Below are 15,624 nucleotides of genomic sequence, written 5' to 3'. Positions count from 1 at the left end.
AGGCATAGAAAGTCCTCGACCCAAGCCCAGGCTGCAAAGAGGAATCCCACCAGGAGCTTGCTGTAAATGTGGCGAGGAGGATCACTGGTCCTGGTAGTGCCCCTGTCCGAGTCCGCCCACTAAACCCTGCCCTAACTGCAAGCAGCCTAATCACTGGCAGAGCGATTACTCCTTTTGGGCAACAGACTTGTCCTCAGCACCTCTAAGTGAAGGACAAGCCACCCTAATGGGAGGCCAAGCCAGCCAGATGGGCTCACCACTTGAACTCCTAGGCCTCATGGACGACTGACGTGGCTCAGACTAGGAGACCCCCATCACCCTTGTCAAGCCCGGGTAATGCTACAGGAGCGAGTAAGTCCATCTCATTTCTGTGGACACGGGGCTACCTTCTCTGTTTTACCATCATACTCTGGACCTCTAGTTCCCTCACAGGTCTCGGTTATGGGAGTGGATGGGACCCCTTCTTTTCTCCTTTACACACTACTCCTGACATGCAGTTTGGATGGAATCCTCTTTTTCTCACTCCTTCAGATTCTTTCTTTCCTTGATCTAATAGGCTTCTTTTGACACTGAATTCCCAATTTTGCTTTTTTAGCCAAACCCCCCTTCTCTTGCCACATACCTCCCCTTTCTGTCGTTACTCTGCCATCTTTTTAGGAAACACGTGGACTGGACCCTTCCTCCCATAGGGGGTCCAGATGAAGCACACACAGTGGTCCCCCTCCAGCCAGGATACAGGGTTCTTCTGAGGAAGCTCCAGCCTGGCTCCCTACAGCCCAGGTGGACAGGACCCCATACGGTAATACTGACTATTCTTACTGCAGCCAAGCTCCTGGGGCAAACATCTTGGTACCATGTCTCTAGCTTCAAGCTTGCCCCCATGCAGGACCACTGGCAGTCGGAACCACTGGGCCCCACCCGTCTCTGGCTCACCAAAAGGTTGGGCCCTGCAGATCCCCCTGTTACTCTGTCCCTCCCACCAGGAACCTGCATCCAGAGTGAGTTAAAGCAGGAAGCAATGCTGTTCAATGAGACTGGCCTGATGGAAGGAAACATCAATGTCCTCCACCATCTGCAAGAGAAACTGCACAAGGACCTCTCCTTCTACAACCTGCTTAACTCCTGGTGGCAGTCACCCATCCTCACCTGTGTTACCCCTATCCTAGGTCTTCTTCTAATTATCAGCATATTATTCATATTTGTTCCTCCTTTTAAAATTCTTACAGGGCCGTATCTGCGAGGCTTCTCAAGTTACGGTCAAACAGATGTTCCTACACCCATATACGCAACTCCCCTCAGAGCCACCTGCTTCCGACTTCCCTTCCCCACAACGCCCCTAACCAGCAGGAAGTAGCCAGACGAATAGCAGCACCCCTATCTAACATAAAGGTTGGAATGTGAGGTAGGTTGGCAATGGGGGAAGGTCACATGAAGAACCAGACCCAGGAATTTTGGCTGGAACCGCCCACACCCATGCACGCCAAAATAAACTTCCCAGGAGCCCTTTGAAAAAGAGTGACTGTCCATCAGCCAATGGGATTTCGCCACATCACATCAACTTGTCCACCTTAACAACCCTATAAATTACCCCCATGTGGGTCCTCCCTGCACCCCCCCCTCCCATGCAACTTCTCTGGCCCCCATCTAATGGACCGGAGAACCTCATCCAGGAAGCGCTCTACTAAATAAAGCTTTTGTTGTTTTACACTTCATGGCTATGCCATTCTTTCTTCCTCAGTGGGAAAAATACCTTACAGTTTTCCTTTTTATTAAACAAACAAACAAACTGAAAATGGAGTTTTGACACCTCCAATCTGAGTTGGCTATTTTCATCTTTCAATTTTACAACATGCTTGAATTTTTGCTTTAGATTCTATTTTTTAATTAAACTTATTGGGGTCACTTTAGCTAATAGGCTAATATAAGTTTCAAGTATACATTTCTATAATACATGATGGGTATACTGCATTGTGTGCTCATTGCCCCAAATCAAACCATTTTCTGTCACCATATATTTGGCTTCCTTTACCCCACTACCCTCCTACAACCTTCCTCTGGTAACCACCATGCTGTTGTATGTCTATGAATCTCAGTTTTATATCCCACATATGAGTGAAATCATATATATAGTTGTTAGCTTTTTCTGATCCAAAAAGTAAGCATATAACTCTCTTAACTTATTTAGCTGTTCCTGAGGTCCACCGTGTTCATTCATCAAACCCGTTTCTCTGCTTCAAATGCAACCAGTAGCTGAAAAGAATTTGTTTTATTTTATACATTTTGATAAAAGTGATGCTGCTTAATCACTTCCTCAGTTAATTCTGCTACTGTATTTTCTTTTCCAGCATATCTTGTTTCTTCCTTTCTAGATATTTCTTAAAGTCATTACCCTTGTTGCTTGAGGTTATTCTCCAAATCAGTTATTTTTTTGGAAGAAATTGATTTCTTTAATTTCCAACTCTTGAAGTGATCTTGTTTGCAGGCCTGGAGGCATTCTTGCATATTCTTAATTTGAGCCCTCAATTGTCAATATATGAATCTGAACATCCTCTGCTCTTTTCTCGGCCATGGTCACTTTTTCTTTAAGTAATGAGTTCTCCAACTTAAGATCTTCTATCTCACTAGCCCTTAATGCTTTATAGCTTTCAAACTGTGCAGTGACATCTCCAAGGTTTTGCCTCACACTGTTATACCCTTTCTGCAAAAGCAGGGTTGCCTGAGTGTAGCAGTATTATTTTTTCTCAATTTTAGCTTCAGCTTTTCTTCCAGAAATTTCAGTTTTTCAGCTCTACATCTTCTTCCGGTTTTATGACCAACTTTTCAGCTTGCCCTTCTTGCTATAATTTATCTAGCTTATCCAGAGCTTGCTTTAATTCTTCCTTGGAGATTCCTCTCTTTCATTTCCTTTTGAAAATAACATAGCTTCTTCTATAGACTAGAAAATAATTCCTTCTTTTGTCAATCAACTGGTAACTTTTTTTTGTTGTAGCTTTTCATGCTCTTATTTTTTAATAATAAACTTCTCTTTTTAATTTTGCAGTTCAAAATTTAGATTTTCACCCCGTTCTCTATTGCTGTGGATGAAGTCTTCTTTTTCTTTACCAAGCAGCTGACATATAGCATTCAGGTCTTTTCCTTGTTTAGACAATGCAATATTTTCTTCAAGAGAATACTTATGGCTTAAAGTTATTCATCTCTTTCAAATTTTCTTCTAATTGTTCAATGTCTAGATTGTGGGTTTTTTTTTCACTTGATCTGAGGCATAACTTATGTCTTCAACATATTTCAGAAGCTTTTTGGCTTCAAATATTTCATCAGTCTTTTCTTTTTCTATGAAATGAGTTTCCCCTTGAGCTGTGCTACTCACTCTGAGACTTTGGCAGATGTTCTTCTGGGGGACCTGCAATTTCACCTCCCTATCTTGCTGTTTAGCCACCAAACTCCTCATCCTAGTTCTTCTTTTGTTTCTAAGTTTTATCAACTCAAGGCTTAGAATTCTCTTATTTTTCTGGTTACCATCTTCAGAAACTGTCGAAATTAGTCGCCTGAAAGTATTGGTTAATTCAGCAAGTTACTTTCCCAGGGCAGCATTATTTGCAGAGAGAGATGTTTTTCTCATGACATGACTGCAGCACTTGGCTTTTCTTCCATCGTCTTTAGCTCAGCTTCCAAATCCTGGAGACGCCTACCCTGAATGCCCCGTTCCTGCACAAGGACATGAATTTCTTTTTCCAAAATCTTCAAGTTCTTATCATTCATTTGAGATTCCTCACCACTCTAAACTCTTAACTTTTTTTGTTGTTGTTGAAGCAGACAGGCAAAGTAGTATTTTTGTCAATATTAAGATTTTGTTAAGATTCTTCTTCTCCTTCTTCTTTACTTCTTTTCTTCTTCTTCTTCTTCTTCTTCTTCTTCTTCTTCCTCTTCTTTTCTTCTTCTTCTTCTTCTTCCTCCTCCTCCTCCTCTTCCTCCTCCTTCTCTTTTTTCATACCTCTGTGATTTTTTCAAAGATACTGGTCCTTTCAGTGCCTTTGAAGTTTTCACATTGTAAGTACCTGGATGGTGCACAACCAGAAGGTCACTGAATCATTTCAGGGGTGCCTTAGAAATGACCCACTCCACAAACTGAAGGGTACTAGTGTTCCTGGGCAACTTCCTCTCCAATGTTTCTAAAATTAAAATACTTTGGGAAATCATCATAATGCGTGTATCTTGCCATTTTATCATCTAGTAAATCATGAACATTTTCTTTACCAGGCACTCTGCTAAGTAAAGAGAATAAAATGCTGAGCAAAAACACACCTATGAGAAGATTTAAATTCTAATGTAAAAGACAAGTATTAATCAAATAGTCATACAACTCTATTTATAACCAAAAACTGGGATAACTTCTATGTAAAATTAAATGATATTTTATAAGCATATATTAGGATTACAAGGATGGTTTTGCTTACTAACTGACTTTCAGCTGAGTTCTGACAGATTATAGAAGTAGGAAAAGGGCCATGGGGAGAGAGTATTATGGGCAGAAGATAGAACATGCACAGTGATCCTAATATGCCAGAAATGCATTGGGGAATTTGAAAAAAAGGTAGTGTAGCAGAGAGAGAGAGGGTTAGATGAGTAGCCTGTAGCTGAAGAGGGAGGCAGGAGCTGGGTTAAGCAGGCTGGGGCATTTCAATGGCGTAGATCTTGAAAAGATAAATGGTGGTGTCCTTTTGTTGTTGTTATATGTAATTTAAGCATAAGTTTATAATAGTCCACATATTTTCAAATATTTTTAACTTATTATTCTATAGTAAATAAACACCAAACAGACTGGACACCAAAAGTAATATATATCAAAGAAACAAACATTTTGCTTCTTTAAAAGTATTTCCGGCCTGACCAAGCAGTGCCACAGTGGATAGAGTGTCAGACTGGGATGCAGAGGACCCAGGTTCGAAACCTCATGTTCACCGGCTTGAGCACAGGCTCATCTGGTTTGAACAAGGCTCACCAGCTTGAGCCCAAGGTCGCTGGCTTGAGCAAGAGGTCACTTGGTCTGCTGTAGCCCACTGGTCAAGTCACATATGGGAAAGCAATCAATGAACAACTAAGATGCTGCACCGAAGAGTTGATGCTTCTCATCTCTCTCTTTTCCTGTCTGTCTGTCCCTATCCGTCCCTCTCTCTGTCTCTCTGTCTCTCTCTGTCTCTGTCTCTGTCTCTGTCTCTCTCTCTCACACACACACACACACAAAGTATTTCCATTTGTGCACTAGTTCACAAAGTGAACTATTTAATTGAGACTTCAAAATGTTTTGCATAAAGAATCTGGTAGGGCAATTCTTTCATTATTAATACTTCACAAAATATTTTGTTTACTTAAGCTAATGTATTATTTGACTCACTTTGAACATTTTAATATTACATTACCAAGTGCTAAAATATCCCTTATAAGATTTCAACTCATATTAAATTAAAACTACAATACAAATCAGGTATATTTAATCATTTGTTAATATTACATTTTCTAAACTCATTTTGATAACAAAAATACTATAATTACAAAATATAAAAATTAACAAGTCGTGTTCATTATTTAAATAATATAATAGATAGCTGTTTTATTCATTTTTCTAAGTATTTGATACAGCAATAAAAAAGACATTTATTGGTCATTGTGGAGTTGATCTTGACTTCATCAATATCAGGGTCTGAAACTATTAAGCTAAGTGTATACATATTATTGAATATAACAAAATTAGTAAATTTAAAAATTAAGTAGTATTTAAATTATGCACTGAAATTTGAAGGTTCACTATTCATGCAAAGAAAAGTAATATGCTTAAAGAACCTGCATGCTACTTAGCTCTTTTCAAATTCTTTATTTTTATTACCTTTGTACCACAGCCAAAATTATCTAAATGTATTAGAGGTGGAGAAGCAAGGGCACATAGACACAGAATTACAGTCAACTATAATGGATTGGGTGCTCAGCTGAGAATAAGTACATCTTTTGACAGGCTGCAAATCATTTAGAAAATTCTTAAAGTCGTAAAATGCAACTTAAATCCCAAAGTATTACTGATTCTAAACATGATATAGCATTTTCAAGGATAAATTTTACTTTTGAAGAAAGAAAAAGTTCAACATTGTAATTGAAATAAAACTTGACTAGATAGCCTTAAACTACTATTTGGAATTAATAAATATAGTATAAAATATTTGAAAATGGAGTAACCCTTACTTCCCATCCTTTAATATTATAACAATATTATATCATATGAAATACAATAAAAATATTCAAAATAATAAAGTCAAAATAACTGAAACATTTAATAGAATAATTGAGAAAAAGATAACTAATTCTCATATTAATTATGAGTACAAAATAAAAACCAGAAACTTGAAATACTATACCCAACTATGAAAATGTATAGAATTATTAAGTAATTAATTTAATGTCACTTCCCCATTTTGAATTAAACTTATGTACCTTATATTTTGGTACATTATCTCATTTACAGTAGTCTTCATAATAATTCTATCTATAAAGAAACTAAAATTTATGTTTATGTGAAGTGCTTAGAGTGATATTTTTAAAAAGACATAGATCTACAAACTGTAACTAGATTTTTTATTCTAATATCATAAACTATACTTTTAATAAATATTCTATGGCAAGTTTGGTGCTGAAGAATATATTTCCACTAAGGGATATTAAACCTGAAATTATAAATCATGAAAACCAGTACAATAGTACAATAAGCATGTTAATTAAATCCATAGAAAACTATACATTATTTGAGGTCAGAAATCATGACTATAGTGTTTTCACAAGAGTTTTGAAAAGCACTGATGTTAATGATGGTTAATAATTATTTACTGAATGAGTAAACATAATAAAACATTAATTAAAACTAACTGAAGAAATCCAAAGTTGTGAATATTCAGAATTCAAGATTATCTTTTTAAAATATAATTAAATTCTACTAAAACATTTATTTAGAATGCCTTGTAGCTAGATATTGATGAAACAGTGAATAAGGTATATCGATTGCCTTCTGTGAGCTTGCAGTCTTTCTAAATATGTTAATTGCTTTGGAAAAGAATTGCACAAGAAGCTGCCAAAAATAAGACTACTGTTTATGCTTAAATTGGAGTTGGTTTTAAATAGTCAAAACTAGCCTGTATAGGCGGTGGTGCAGTGGATAGAGCATTGGACTGGGTTGCGGAGGACCCAGATTCGAGACCCTGAGCTCGCCAGCTTGAGCGCGGGCTCATCTGGTTTGAGCAAAACTCACCAGCTTGGACTCAAGGTTGCTGGCTCGAGCAAGGGGTCACTCGGTCTGCTGAAGGCCCATGGTCAAGGCACATATGAGAAAGCAATCAATGAACAACTAAGGTGTCTCAACGAAAAACTAATGATTGATGCTTCTCATCTCTCTCCATTCCTGTCTGTCTGTCCCTATCTATCCCTCTCTCTGACTCTCTCTGTCTCTGTGTAAAAAAAAAAAAAAAAAAAATATATATATATATATATAGTTAAAACTCAGTCAATATTTTATCAAATATCATTTATAGCAAGAACTTTGAACTTATTTAAGAAATATTCTATATCATTCTAGTGCTGCTTCATGGTTATAAATACATTTCTGTTTAAGTACAAATCCTTATAAGTTGTTTCTTCATTATGTCTATGCAGAATAACAAAAATAATCCAAATATAGCCTTTTTTGCTATAAAGTTGAAATGTCCCTTCCATATATTTATGATGTTAAGTTGTTTTACTGGTTTATTGAATTTTTTCTAACAATTATCATCAGTAATGAAACAAATCCATAGATGTACTTTCCTATATAATTACCACCATCTATATGAAGTACTTTTGTCAAAAGACCAAAAATAAAAATTTATTGTGCAGTAACATTATGCAAACTATAGTTAAGGAATATTTTAAAAATTAACTCTGAAATCTTTCAAAAATGTCAGTGGGTAATGAATTCGCCCCCCAAAATAGAAAAATAGAAAGTGTATCAAATTGATAAATATGACAACTGAATAAAAGGCATGATTCTGGATTTTCTTTTGCAATATTGAGTTAATTGAAGGCATTAGTAAAGGTAAGAAAACAATGTTGTAAAACTGCTAATTTCCTGCTATTTAAAGTTTTACTGTGATGTTGTGCTTCTTGCCATTACTACTGCTTGGACCATGGGAGGGATGAAATCATGTGTGGAGGTGAAACCTGGAATGCAGTTTTAGATGTGATATCTTCTTTTTGTAAGCCTTTTCTTTTTGCTACCGTTCAAGCCCTCAATTATTCTGGCTCCCTTCTTGATGCTATAGCTCCTTATCAAATGCAATTTTATACAATCTAGCAGCTCCAGAAACCTCCCAACATAGGGTCTTTGGCAGCACTTTATTTTGTTGTTTATTTTGTTTTATTTAGTTTTTAAATGTATTCTATGATGGAGGTAAGATTTTGGAAAATCTTATATACTAGCCAAATACAACCACCAGCAGTTTTCACTGTTTTTTATTATCTGAATGTCATCCTCATTGATTTTTTTGTGGTGCTAGAAAAGGGAATACATTGCTTTTTTCCATTAGTTCCATTCAAACTGTTTAACTTGAAGACCACAAATAGATAGGCAGATAGCACAGTAAAGATGAAGACAGAGAAGAGAGTAATTATTTTCTTTTTTTATTTGTGAGCAAGAGAGAGAGAGAGGAAGGGCGAGAGATGAAAAGAATCAACTCATAGTTGTGGCACTTCAGTTGTTCATTGATTGCTTCTCATATGTGCCTGGCAAGGGGGCTCCAGAAGAGTCAGTGACCCCTTGCTTAAGCCAGTGACCTTTGGGCTCAAGACTGTAACCACGGGAGGTAACATCATGCAAACCCTAATTAAGGATTTTTTTTATCAAATACTTAATAGTATGCATTTATTATGTGTCACTGGCTTGCAAACATTATCTCAATGTTTTATTTAAATACTTCATGAAGTAGTCACTGATCTTATTACTTTCTTTTTTATACTAACAATGTAAAATAAAATAAATTAAGCCATTTGCCCAAGCTGGCAGAGCTACTGAATGATTTAAGCAGAATGTTTACTGATGTTGGAGCTTGTATGCTTGGTATTTGTCTCTGGGAGAAAAAAATCCAAGTACAAGGTATTTTTCTGGTAATTCTTAGACTTTCTAAAATGTCTAAAGCACTGTTTCTAATTTTACTATAATGGGAATTAAACTTAAATAAATAGTTACAGTATTATTAAACATTTACATAACACCTGGTGTACATAGCCCTTTTATAAATATGTCAATCAACCATTTTCATAGCTCATTAAAACAAGGATAACAGAAGTTTATAATCCTTACTTAACATATAAAGAATATAAGGTTCATTGCAGCATTATTCGCAGTCACCAAGACATGGAAATAACCAAGTGTCCTTTGATAGATGATTGGATAAAGGAGATGTGGTACATATATATAAGAAGGGCTACTATTCCACCATAAGAAAAGATGAAATACTGCAATTTGCAGCAACATGATTGAATCTTGAGATTATCACGCTAAGTGAAATAAGTCAGAGAAAGTAAAAAACCATATGATTTTGATCATATCGGGGATATAAAACTAAAAGCAACAAACAACTCTTTACCTGTGTGACTATGGAGAGGTTACTTAAAAACCTCTCTCTTTCTCTCTCTGTGTCTCATGTTTCCCTCTGGTTAAATAAGAATGATATCTTCCTTATCTTGGAGGTTGTTAAATGATTGAAATAATTTAATTGAGTAAGTTTTTAAAAAAGGGTTTAGAAAAGGGATAGTAAACATTAGTTGTTTTAGTTACTATTATATTATGGTATTAATTATTACTGTTCTACTCAGAAAGTCTTGATGGTATAATAGGCTCAACCACTTGTTTGAGCTTGAAAATATTGTTTTCTATCAGTAAGCTCAATTTCTTCATCTGTATGTAATATTAGATATTTTCAAATTAATATACTGAAAATATTCAGTGTTTAACAATATAATTGCCCAATCAAATTTAAACATTTTTGTTTCATTGAATTTAATAAACATTGAGTAACCACGGTGCATCTGGCCCTTTGTTAGCCTCTGAGGATAAAATGATTTTTAAAAAAGAAAGGATCCTTATTTTCTGATATTTTCATGAGGGATACAAGCAAAATAAACTATTTTTACCTACATATAGTTAATCCACACCCAGCCAGAAAAACTCAATGAGAGCTAATATATGAAACATATAATCTATATAACTATCACCCACTAACCATTTGATTAATGGAGTTTATTCAATTGTCTGTATATACATTAAGTTTGCTAAGGACACATGTTAGATTTTTAACTCAGAGCATGAAGACATATATCTTACAGATCATAGTCTCCTAATAATGAGGACTTGATTTTCTTTTTAGATTAGTGGTGATAAAGCAAATGAAAATGAGATCACCTATAAAGATACTGATCGAGTCCCAGACCCAGGTGTTCTAACTCAATGTACTCTACATATATTTTTAATAATTAATATTAATCATTCTATTTATTAAATTTATCAGAGCTATTGATGACTTTTTTAGTTATAAAGTTATGGAGTCATTACATTTTAAAATATATGCATAAAATTATATGCATAGAGGGTCATGCATATACCATTTTGAACATGAAAGTGTCACAGAGAAAAATGTTAGCTACAAAATCTACATTAATGCAAGCATTAATGTTCTGCAGATTTCCAGTTTAGGTTAGAATAAATTGTGGTCATGGTGGTAAATTGCTTACTATAAGGGAGTGAATAACCTAAACAGGAATTAATATATTTCTTAGAAGAGCTTCCTGCTACCCCTCAACTAATAGTAATTTTTATTACTATGAGCACTCAGTTTAACTCTGTATCAGCAACTTTCATACTAGTCAACTAAATTTATTATATGTGAACATTTATATATTCTGAATATCACTAAAACTATATGACTGACTCATCAATTTACTACATTAGTAGGATTATTTTTAGAAATGCTGATATGTTTTATAATTATTATTATATATACCTCAAGCAGTAATGCCCACAATAGAACAATTACTTAAAGATATTTCAATTAGCTTATTTTTATATAAAATGTTATGTTTTTTTAAATAATATGCAAAAGATCAGCAGATATTGGTCATAGTAAGCTATATCATCTTACACAATAATGAATATATCACATTTATTTGCATTTCCAAAATATACATTTTTTTTTTGTATTTTTCTGAAGCTAGAAAAGGGGAGAGACAGTCAGACAGACTCTCACATGTGCTCGACCGGGATCCACCTGGCACGCCCACCAGGGGGCAATGCTCTGCCTACCAGGGGGCGATGCTCTGCCCCTCCTGGGCATTGCTCTGTTGCGACCAGAGCCACTCCAGCACCTGGGGCAGAGGCCAAGGAGCCATCCCCAGCGCCGGGGCCATCTTTGCTCCAATGGAGCCTTAGCTGCGGGAGGGGAAGAGAGAGACATAGAGGAAAGAGAGGGGGAGGGGTGGAGAAGCAGATGGGCGCTTCTCCTGTGTGCCCTGGCCGGGAATCGAACCCAGGACCTCTGCACGCCAGGCTGACGCTCTACCATTGAGCCAACTAGCCAGGGCTCTTTCTCCCTTCTTGGTGTTTTTGTTTGCTTGTACTGTGATATAATTTTTTGTCTCCAGTAAACAATGTTTTAATTGTGTCTCTAGCTAGAGCAATGTTGTCACATTCATATACAAAAAGGAAAATAATCACTAATGTAATATTAAATAAACACCCAAATGCCATAATCTATTTTTTAAATAGAAATCAAAGTTTGCTATTCTCACCAACACACACACATACACACACACACACACAAACAACTAACAGTAAGTTCATTTTTATTTTGGAGATTTCTATATTCTTTGCTTTCATTACGACTAGACTTATAGTTTTCATGCACTTGCTAAGTCACTTTCTTTTTCTTTTTTACAAAGTTGTAAAGATCAGTTAAGAACACAGAAGCAGACACTGCTGCATATCAATTCCAGAGTTATTTATCTTACCAGTTCTGTGAATTGAATAAGTTACTTAAGACTTAATTTGTCATTTTTAAAAATTAAAAATATAAATATTATTCTAATTCATAGTTCATTGGAAGGTTAAATAAAATAATACATATGGCATTTTTACAGTACTTAGTGAGAAGATGTCACTAGATATATATGTATCATCTTTGACTTGTGCCTCACTTTCCATTGGTAAAACCAAACTTTCCTTAAGATTCTGCTCACTTCTCTCTTCCATTCTTATGGCTCAGGTATGTGGCTTTACTTATTGTGAAAGTGTTACGACTTATACATTTCTAATGAAAGCTATTAAAATAAGCTTTATACAACACTGTCTTAAGATAAAAACGCCACATTGATTTTACTTATTTTTAAAAAATTTTATTTTTAATTTATTGCGTGTACATAGATTCTAGTGTCCTCCCGAATACCTCCCCCATCCCCTGTGTTCCCCACCACATTCCCCTGCCCTCCTTCCTGCAATGCCCTCCCCCTGGTTTTGCTTTTCTACTTTCATCCCATCCTATCATCCCCTTTCCCTCTGGAGCCTTAGATCCCATCTCTGTCTCTATTCTGTTCCTCTGTTCTTATTGTTCATTGGATTCCTCAAATGAGTGAGGTCATATGATATTTTTCTTTCTCTGCCTGGCTTATTTCACTTAACATTATTGTTTCCAAGTCCATTCTTGTTGTCACAAAAAGTAATATTTCCTTCTTTTTCATGGCCCCATAGTATTGCATTGTGTATATGTATCACTGCTTTTTAATCCACTTGTCCACTGATGGACACTTGGGCTATTTCCAGATCTTGGCTACAGTAAACAATGCTGCCATAAACATGGGGGTGCATTTCTTCTTTTCAAACAGTGCTATGGTGTTCTTGGGGTATATTTCTAAAAGTGGGATGGCTGGGTCAAAAAGCAGTTTCTTTTTTAATTTTTTGAGGAATCTTCATACTTTTTTCCACAGTGGCTGCACCAGTCTGCAATCCTACCTGGGGATTGAATAAATAAACTGTATTTTTGCAATCTGGACAGAGATGCGAGGCCCAAATCTCACCTCATTTGCCTAGTTAACAAAGAGCTACACCTGATTCTTATTTGTCTCACCCATGTTCTCCAGAGGAGGATAGAAGCTAGTTTCTTGTTAGTGTAAAGTAGATTTAAATGGTATGGTGGGGGCTGTCTTTGAGTTACCTTGGAAACTTAATTGAATTGCTGATGGACCACATATTTTCTATGAATAAAAGTGGATGTGTTTCTGGGGGAAGGCATGTTATGGCTAAGAAACAGTAGAGACTGTTTGCCGTGGCGTCCTCCTGAACCCATCTCTGTGTGTGTGTATATATATATATATATATGAGATAAGAATTTCACAGCTTTGGCCATTTTAAACTGTGCCTCCGCCTCTCTCTGCTCCCAAAGTCTTTGTCTCAGACCCTTGGAGATCCTCACTCCAACAAGCTTTGGATCAGGCTCAAGATGCAGGGGAATAAATGGAGGAATTCAACAATATTAGGCAAAGTCCTGATGAGCAATATCAAGAATTTGTTTCACGGCTGATTCCGGCAGTTGAAAGAATAGTGATAGAAAAAGTAGTTTATATCAGAATATGCACTGATGTTGTGACTTCATTCATGCAAGGTCTTGCTTTTGTCACAGTCCTTAAGGTGAGGATTCCAAGAATTTTTGATAAAAGGCAGGACAAATGAAAAAAAGAAGGTCAGGGAAATACTTCTGCCTGTGAATCTTGTTTCCAATGCAACAGCTGGGTTGGACCCAGACTGGTGGAGGCTGCAGCCAAGGGGAAGGTAAAGCAGGGAGGTGAACGGGGAAGCCTTCTCCACCCTGGTAAACTATGTCTGCCGCTTGGCTGGGATTGAGATGGAGGCTTTCAGAGGCCCACGACTTGGCATGATTAGTCTAGGCTGCCAGTTGCAGCAGCTATTAGAATTTGAGCTTTAGTAAATAAAAAGACGTAGGAGTTTGGGGAAATTATAGCTTTTCCCCATTATTCACTACCTTTCTCTAAACTATCATTTTATTTCTTTCCTATTCTATGCCTGGAAAGAGGGCAAAGGGAGAGCCTGTTTGGATATACCTAAACAAAAATCTCATATGGCCAACTTGAGATTTTTCAAGAGAGATTTCTGTTTAGTATTTATCCTTATCATGTTCCTATTGAAATAGCGCTACGTAAGATCAAGCAGGCCACATTCTAATCTCTAAAATCCTGGGTTTCACTCTTGATTTGTGTAATTGTATGTGAAGTCTCTGTTTAATGTCTAAATGTGTCTGTTTTCAAGGTCTGAATTATATTCTTGCATGCAAAAATTGGAATGCTGGCTCTAATATTGTAAAAATAAAATATCCCTACAAATTAAAAAATTTAATTGGAACAAGTAAAGCATGCTCATTAAAATTTAAATAAAATGAAATTTAGATCCTAAAGACTTCCTAATTTGGCCAAACTGCTCCAAGTTAAAGTTGCTGTAGCTACAAAGCTTGAAGCAGGGTGGATTTTCTTAACAAAGGTGTAAATTTTTTTTTACCCTTTAAATTGCCTGTTAATTAATGAGGTAAAAATGTTTTTGATAAGCATGGGAATATTACTTGAAAATACATTTACTATATTTTGGTCATATCCTGGAACTTCTGCAAATCTATTTACTTAAAAATTTTCTTTTGAATGCTGATGTACAGGAGACACCAAATCTTTTTCTTTGCAAACTTCTACCCTTTTTTATTTGATCCAGCTAGTAACTCTGTTTTGTCTTTTTCTAAATAGTTCCAGATATACAGAAAAGGTATATATAGGTGGATGTGGACCCTCAAAACCCTCACCAAGATCTTCTGAGCATGGCTTTTAAGGTCTGTAATGACCAAGAGAAAAAAAAAGGCAGGCAGAGCCCAAAAGAGATCAGGAAAAATACCAACTCTTGGCATACAATCTTAAAGGCTCCAAGGCCCCAAAGGGGCCTCATAGGACTCATCAGGGCCCTGCTTCAAGAATGGAAAGGAAGGTCATTGAGCTAAAGCCTGCCAGGCTTCTCTGCCCCTACCGGGGACATACCTTTGCTGTGGAAAAAAAAAGGACACTGAAAGGTAAGCTGCCCTCTCACTCTCTAAGGGAGGGTTCAGTCTCTTCCAGCCCTGCTCCAGCCACCTGTGACCTCACCTTGCCCAGCCTGCTGGAACTAAAGGTGTTCAGGGCTGTTGGCCCCATCTCACGTCACCATAGACGAGCCTAGGGTATTTCTTCCAAGTAGCAGGTAAACTTATTTCTTATGGACACTTACTATGCCTTGCCTGAAATATTTGGATTTTTATTCATCCCTTGAAGACCTCTGTGGGTGTTGATAGTCTTTATTTTCTGCTGCTTTGTTTAATATATAGTGTTTCTTTTATTCCTCTTGCCCTAAAGCCCCATGCCTATTTTGGGCTGGAAACTGCTCCTAATTTAGATGAATTTACCTCTGCCACCCAGCATAGTTTATCCTAAGGTTCTCTTCACCATGCCACAGCTGCAGAGGTCCAGGGAAAGGCACAG

At 36.5% G+C, this 15,624-nt stretch overlaps 1 protein-coding gene and 1 pseudogene across 2 annotated transcripts in view; both read right to left on the bottom strand.

Annotated features, from left to right (window-relative positions):
• The window catches only part of MGAT4C (MGAT4 family member C), a 537,929-nt gene that overhangs the window by 197,702 nt on the left and 324,603 nt on the right, over positions 1-15,624 (bottom strand). The window lies entirely within an intron of this gene.
• LOC136322307 (hyaluronan mediated motility receptor-like) overlaps positions 1-15,624 on the bottom strand; it is a 45,166-nt pseudogene that overhangs the window by 22,494 nt on the left and 7,048 nt on the right.

This window comes from Saccopteryx bilineata, chromosome 2 (genome assembly GCF_036850765.1).
Source record: "Saccopteryx bilineata isolate mSacBil1 chromosome 2, mSacBil1_pri_phased_curated, whole genome shotgun sequence".
NCBI lineage: Eukaryota > Metazoa > Chordata > Mammalia > Chiroptera > Emballonuridae > Saccopteryx > Saccopteryx bilineata.
The sequence above is the reverse complement of the archived record's forward strand: the minus strand, read 5'-3'. Positions and strand labels throughout refer to the sequence as shown.